We start from the raw sequence: 7,269 nt of genomic DNA on the forward strand, positions 1-7,269 counted from the left end.
GTTACCTGGGGTCCCGGCACTGCAGGCAGAAACCCTTGGGCTGAGCTGGGTCCTCCCTTCATGAAGCCAGTCCAACCCAATGGCACACAGGGCACATGGAGGCAGGAGCCAGATCAGCCCAAGGGTTCAAGGCTTCTGCCTGCAGTGCTGGGACTCTGGGTGGCAGCAAGAGTTGGCCTGGTCTTGCAGCAGGTGGAAGAGCTGCAGCTGAACTCATGTCTTGGTGCTGGGACAGAGCTGCTGCCGGGAGTGAGCTAGTGGGGGGGAGGCAGGGGCTGCCAGTCAGGAATGAGGGGCTGTGGGCTGGGAAGGAGGGGCAGGGGCAGGGGCAGGGAACCGGCATGCCGCATAACAGTGCTGCTCAGCACCCCACATCCTGGTGAGCAAAGGGGGCAGCTCTGATTTTTCGAAGACAAAAAAACTAAGACCGAATGCCAAAGTGTATAGATATTTAGATTTTGTTTGATAAGTATGATGGAGTCACTGGTAGGCTTCCAAATTGCTTTAAAATTGTAAATATATCAATAAAACATCACCCAACTGATCTCTCTCTATGTGGAATAACATGGATTTTGGATATCTTAATCAGAGAATTTGGGTTTTTTTCATAGATTTCATAGATTTTTAGGGTCAGAAGGGACCTTAGTAGATCACTGAGTCCAATGATCTACTATTCCTTGCTGCCCCCGCTCCTCTCCCCCCATGTATCTGTAGATGGCTACAAGGTCCCCTCTCAACCTCCTTTTGCTGAGGCTGAAGAGATGCAGGTCCCTCAATCTCTTCTAATAGGATCTTACCTACAGGCCCTTAACCATATGAGTAGACCTCCTTTGGACCCTCTCAAGGTTATCCACATCCCTCTTGAGGTGTGGTGCCCAGAACTGGACACAGTACTCCAGCTGCCTTCTGACCAATGCCGCATAGATAGGAAGTATCACCTCCTTAGCCTTGTTCATGATGCACCTTCTAATGCATGAAAGAGTGCGGTTGGCTTTACTTATCACTTCATTACATTGATGACTTATGTTCACTTTGGAGTTGACTATGACTCCAAGATCCCTTTCCTCTGCTGTGCTGCTTAGAAAGTCACCTCTAGGTCTGTAGGTGTGTTGGTGATTCTTGCTCCCTAGATGCAGCACTTTGCACTTATCTTTGTTAAACTGCATCCTATTCTGATCTGCCCACTTTCCCAATCTGTCCAAATCTGCCTGAATCTGCTCCCTGCCCTCCAGTGTGCTTACTTTGCCCTGTAATTTGGTGTCATCTGCAAACTGGGACAGCGTGCTTTCCATGCCCTCATCCAAGTCACTGATGAAGATATTGAACAGCACTGGTGCAAGGACCAACCCTTGGGGAACTCTACTGCCCACATTTTTCTAAGTCGAAAATGACCCATCCATCACCACCCTCTGGGTGTGTCCCACAAGCCAATTCTCCACCCACCTGACTGTAATAATCTACATCACAACTGCTTAATTTATTTGTAAGAATGGGATGTGACACTGTATCAAAAGCCTTCTTTTTATCAGAGAATTTGCAATTTTTAAACAGAGAAAATCAGGATCTCTGCTAGTGAGGCAAGTGGCAGGACCTGGGCAGAGGATCCTGCCCAGGGCCAGCAACAGGGACCCAGCTGGATGGCAGACGAGGTGGCTGACCTGGCCATTTGGGGCCAGGAGGACTCATGTCGACAGTTTGAAGTGGGCCACTACAAGGAGCACATCTTCTGGGTGATAGCTGCCCAGATGGCAGAACAGGGCACCAGAAGACTCGACAGCACTGCCGTACGAAGGCCAGCTGTGCAGTCACAGCCCACTGGCAGCTGGCCCAGAGGTGTAGGCGGCTCTGCTACAGTGCCCATATCATATGCGGTCCCTGTCTGGGTCTGGCAGGTGTGCAGCCATGGGGCCGCAGGTTGCAGGTAGCACCAGGTCACAGCCAGGCAGCAGCCCCACCCCACTCCCAGACTGCTGCAGTGGGTAGAGGGTGCAGCCCTAACCCTTAGGTTATTAGGGTGCAGCCCTAACCACCTAACCAGCCCTAACCACTCTAGGTTAGGGCTGCTTCAGCAGTACAGCTGGCACAAGGAGCTACTGTCCCCAGATACCAACTGGCCAGGCCTCAGAGGCTCCTGTCTATTTGTATCTTCCAGAGATCATGGGCCTTAAGGCCCACCTAGTTACTTAATAGCCCCCACTACTGTGTGTGGCCAAAGTTTGAAAGATGCAAGTAATTTTTTTTTTTTTGGTGGGACAACTAAGGAAGAAAACGGTAGAAGTGACATGGGGGTTATAGGTTCAAAATGTGAAAAGAAGTTCGCTGGAGGGGGACATCGAGCAGAGCCCCCAGGGCCACACCCACTTGTCCTCAAAGGCATCCAAGGAGCCAGTGGATGCTGCCCACTGGTACTCCACCCAGAAATGTGCATGGACAAGGGAGAGGAAAGTGGCCTCACAGTCTCCAGGCACCTTCCTGGCCAGAGCCTCCGTCCTGTTCAAGTACAGGGCCCACTTGCCCAGGTCCAGGAGGAGGTTGACCAGGAGGTCCCAGGACTTGGTGGGGCCATGGAAGGGGTGACCGAAGACAAAAAGGTGGGAATGAAATTCAACCAGGACCTCAGGTGGAGATTCTGGAGGTGGAAGTGGAGGGGCTGCAGCCTGGCACACTCGAGGGTCATGTGCGCCAGGATCTCCATCTGCCTGCAGAAGGGGTAGGAGACCACGGCATCTGTGAAGCTCGCCACATACATGCCCGTGGTGACGGCTCCATGGAGGAGCCATCAGCTGAGGTCCCCAGTGGCTCGTGGGATGAGGGTGGAGTACAGACTCAGCCACCGGGGTGCCCCAGCTATGCCCTCGCCAAGCAGGTCCCACCACTTGGTGTTTGGGCAGGACACAAGGGCGGCATGATGGACAGTGTGGCGCATGAGTGTGTAGAGACAGCGGCGAAGGATGGTGGAAAAGCAGACCGGTCTGTTGTTCTCCAGCCAGCTCAGGTGGTGGAGCGGGGAGCAATGTGAAGCCGGGCGAGGCACTAGCCCCATGACAAATTCTGGTAGGCTGGAGGACACGGTGGGGGTGGGGACCACCAATGCGCAGGACCTGATCGACAAAGGCAAGGGTGTCGGGAGGTAGGGCAGATTTCACCTAGACCAGACAGCAGGTTGCATGTGTCATGGTGTGACAGGGGGCTGTCTTTGGCTGCATTTTTTTTTTTTTTAAATATGCCGGTAAGTATGCCCCATCAAATCTTGCTGGATTTTTCTTCTCTGAGGATCAGCTTCCCTGCCCTTTATTTGCCTGCCATGACTTGCTGTTACTTGCTTCTAAAGAAAGAGGGAGGCTGACCCATGGGTTCCCAGACAGGCTCCAGGCTCACCACCCATAGGATAGTGAGGTGTTGCCTTAATGGCAAAAACTGCACACTCCTACCTCCCCTTTGATGTGCCCCGTGTCTCGCAGATGGTTTTATAAATTTCTCTTTATCTTGGGGTCTCAGCCACTGGGGGCTTACCCTCTATCTAGCTAGGCCTATCAGTCAAAACCCACTAATCGGGGCTTGCCTCTGAGACTCTAGCTCTCTAACTCACTGGGGCTCAAGGCCCTCTGTTCCATGCTCTCTGTGACACCAGGCCTACTGGCCCCTGTGGCACCAGACTGTTGGGGCCTCATCCCCCTTCAGCTTTCCCCCTCTTTCTGTAGTTAGGGCCTTTCATCTAAGTCCACCCGCTGGGACCTGGCTTTAGGCTTCTATCTCGCCTTCAAGCGACTTTGGGGTTGTGGCCCTAGTGCAGCATCCCTAGTGCAGCAGGGCTCCTCGAGCCCTCTATCTCAGTGCCCCGTGATGCTGATGAGGCCTCCTCCACCCCTACAGCCTCAGCTATAAGCCACCAGCATTTTTAACATCAAACGTAAACCATAGGCTCCTATGGCCATATAATGAAAATAATAATAAAGAAACAAGAGAGGCAAAGTGCCCGCTTACTTTATGTGATCATGCTTCTGTCTCACAGCGTGGCGTATTCTTCCCAAAGAGGCTGCTGCAGCTGCACCATAGTCCCACTGTCTGCTCCCTCTCTGGCTTGCTCCACTTGCAGCTTATATAGTTCTGGTCTTCCCCTTCTTGTCACCTGATCAGTGGGCAGGGCTCAATCCTTAACCCTTACTCGACCGGCCAGCTATCCCCGGAAGGTTCTGGATTTAAAGGGATCACCCTGTTTCTTGGTAACAAGGCTAGGGTTCCCTGTTACACGCGGGTAGACCTATGTACTGGGCCAGTGCAGCAGGGTCCACCCACTCCCGCCTATCGTAGTCCAGGAGGTCTCTAATACGGGTGACACCACCCACGATCAACCTCTGCCACAACTGGGGCACCTCTGCCATTGCCACCTCCAGCTGGGGGTTCCAGAGGAGGGGCTCCATGAGCAGGTTGGCACCCTGGGCCACAGTTGCGGGGGACCTGGAGACGGAGACCAGCCTCCAGGCCCGGAGGAGGTCCTGGTAGAAATTTGGTGGCCCTTGCAGGTCCTGCAGGGAGAAGACTTGCAGGCTGAGGAGCTACCAGTCGTATCGGAGCCCCTGGAAGTGGCAGAGGATAGCCCCAGGTGGCCCCATGCCATGTGGCTACCGACACCGTATAGCAGTCACTGCAGGGCCTGAAGGTGGAACCTCAGAGGCTCCTGAGGACAAGTAGGCCTGAGCTGCTCGCCTGGGCAGCTTTTTTTTACTGCTGGCCCCAACCTCTAGCTCCCCCTGGCTGAAGATCTGGGTGAAGCTGCGCAGGGTCAGTTTGCCCCAAGTGGCACAATTTGTCCCACACCAAAGTGTATGTTCAGGCACATGTGCTGAGGCACAAATCCCTGTCATAATTTTGTGCCGCTGCTATTTGAGCTGCTGCAAGCACACATGCCTACATGTGTGGATGCGCCCAAGAAGGGTATCTCAGAGTTTCAGGAAGAAAGTACCTTGATAGGGGATCTCCTCCGGGGCTCACAGCTGAGGGTGAACATACGCATACTTCTCTCCTGGCGCCTTCTCTCTAAATTTTACTATGATGTGAAAAGGGGGCAGGGGAGAAATAATGTTCCTAGGTGGCAGTCATACAGCTCAATTCTCAGCGTAAAATCAAAAGCTTTTCGCTGGGTTTTGATATGACCGCCAGCAATGTGTTAAAACAGCACAATTCAACGTAGACAGGAGACACATGGTGAAGTCTTCTGAGAAACACAGTGGTGATCAATGCTGTTGGGAGAAAGCAGAGAGAGGTCCTGCTCTCTGTTAATGGAGTGAACCTGCTGTTTCTCCCTTTGTTACTGAAAATAACAGTGGTGGCCCCAACCACTGGGACTAAGGAAAAGGGAATTGATATCAGTGTCACAAAGTCAGCAGAACAAGAACAGCTGTGCCTTGCAAGCCCTTATTTCCACACCACGCAAACAGAGCATCAAGCCTACTTTGATTTAAGTAGTGCAAGCCCGGCCTACGGACAGATGGCTAAAAATTCCTGCAGAAGTTGCTTTGAGTGTTGGTTTCATCTCAAAGCCCATCCTCTGGACTTGGGTTTCCTGTCATGCTGGGATACACGCTGACACAATCAATACCTATTTAGCACTAAAACAAAAGACACAGTGTAACAATGCCAGTACATCGTTGTGGGCTACCAGCAACTGCCTGAATCTCTGATCTGACATGGTCCAGTTCAGGAGGCGAGGTCTGTTTTAGGGTTTTGTTTTTTGTAAGAAGAATTCCCTTTTTCATAAATAAAGCACACCAATCCTGTTCAAGAATACTGACATATTTAGATGTAACTTTAGACTGTGGGTTTGCTAAACAATAAATTGCCTTCGTGTGCTAAATTCAAATGCGGCCCTTTGATACACTTAAGCGATCGATTTCCTGTAACTTGTGTTGCTTCTGTCTGGCTGGAACTGCTGGCTTCTGCTGCCTTCTCTGAAGTATTAATTTCTAATCTCACATTGAAATCAATGGAAGTTGCTTTTTGTATCTATTCCAGTAGGAGCAGAAGCTGGATTTTAATTATATTTTTAGTCGTCCAAGTAGTTAGAGCCACTTCCTTCAACTCTATTCTTTCCTTGCTGAGATTCTGCTCCAGGCAGCCGTGCTTCATCTTAGCCAACCCTGGGCCATCTTGAGGGTCATATTATGATTTTAAGTGAGTAGGATAGGAAGGATAGGTAGAGCTGCTTGTTATCAGAGTATTCCTGACAGCTGTGGCCACATTGCCTGGGCAGTTTATTAAGTGGCTGCACACAGATGTTGAAAAAGATTGGAGAGAGAATTGACCCTCGTGGGGCTCCACAAATGATGGGGTTAGTGATCAGACTGCTGCACGTTGAGTGTGCATTTCCAGGACGACTCAAGTCATTTTGTGCATTTGTGTGGACCCCTCTCACTCATCTGCAGTAAAGCACCGGCAGTATGTTGTGGCCTACGCCATCCAATGCTGCAGGGAGGTCCAGAAAGTTGAGACTAGGTATCTTCCCACGGTCCCTGGATGGGAGGAAATCACCTGCTAGTGCCAGCCACTAAGGTAGTTTTAGTCCCATGTCCATATAACCCAAATAGTGCTGGGCTTAGAGTATCAGCTTCAATCATTCACTCTAGCTAGCATAACAAACTGAATGACAGAAGAGGGGTCAGGGAGGGAAAGCTCTTTAGGACTTTAAAGATCTCCCTAAGAGCCTTAGAGTCTTATGATTCAGATGCTAAAATGGGACTCATGAGACCTGGGTTATGTTCCTGGTTCAGCCACAAAGTTCCCGTGTGGCCTTAGATAAGTCATTTCATCTCTCTGTGGCTCAATTCTTTATCTGTAAATTGGGGATAATCTTTCCCTCCTTCAGGAATACTTTGACATTCATTTCATTAACATAGACAAGGCATCCAATTATTACAATAATGAAAGCCATAGAAGAGCCTCTATTTAAATTCCACAGAGCTGCTGCACACATGACATTTGTAGATACTGCATAACTAGGCTTTAAACACCTGCATCGCAAAGGAGCAGACTTCCTCTAAGAGCTACTGACAGCCGTACTCCAAAGGGCCTATCCCTTTATATGGGTTGATTACAGTAACACTAATTTGTGCCATTGCTAAATGCTTACTTTAAAAGATGCCTTGGTTCAACAGAATTTCAGGGGTACAAAGAAATTATATGTATTTGACTATTTCTCAGAGCATCCCAAACTGACAATGTCCTGGAAGTGTTGTAGAACTGCAACTCAATGTTAAGAATCAGACATTAGTA

Source organism: Crocodylus siamensis, chromosome 3 (assembly GCF_052110815.1).
Source record: "Crocodylus siamensis isolate JL-2025a chromosome 3, ASM5211081v1, whole genome shotgun sequence".
Taxonomy (NCBI): domain Eukaryota; kingdom Metazoa; phylum Chordata; order Crocodylia; family Crocodylidae; genus Crocodylus; species Crocodylus siamensis.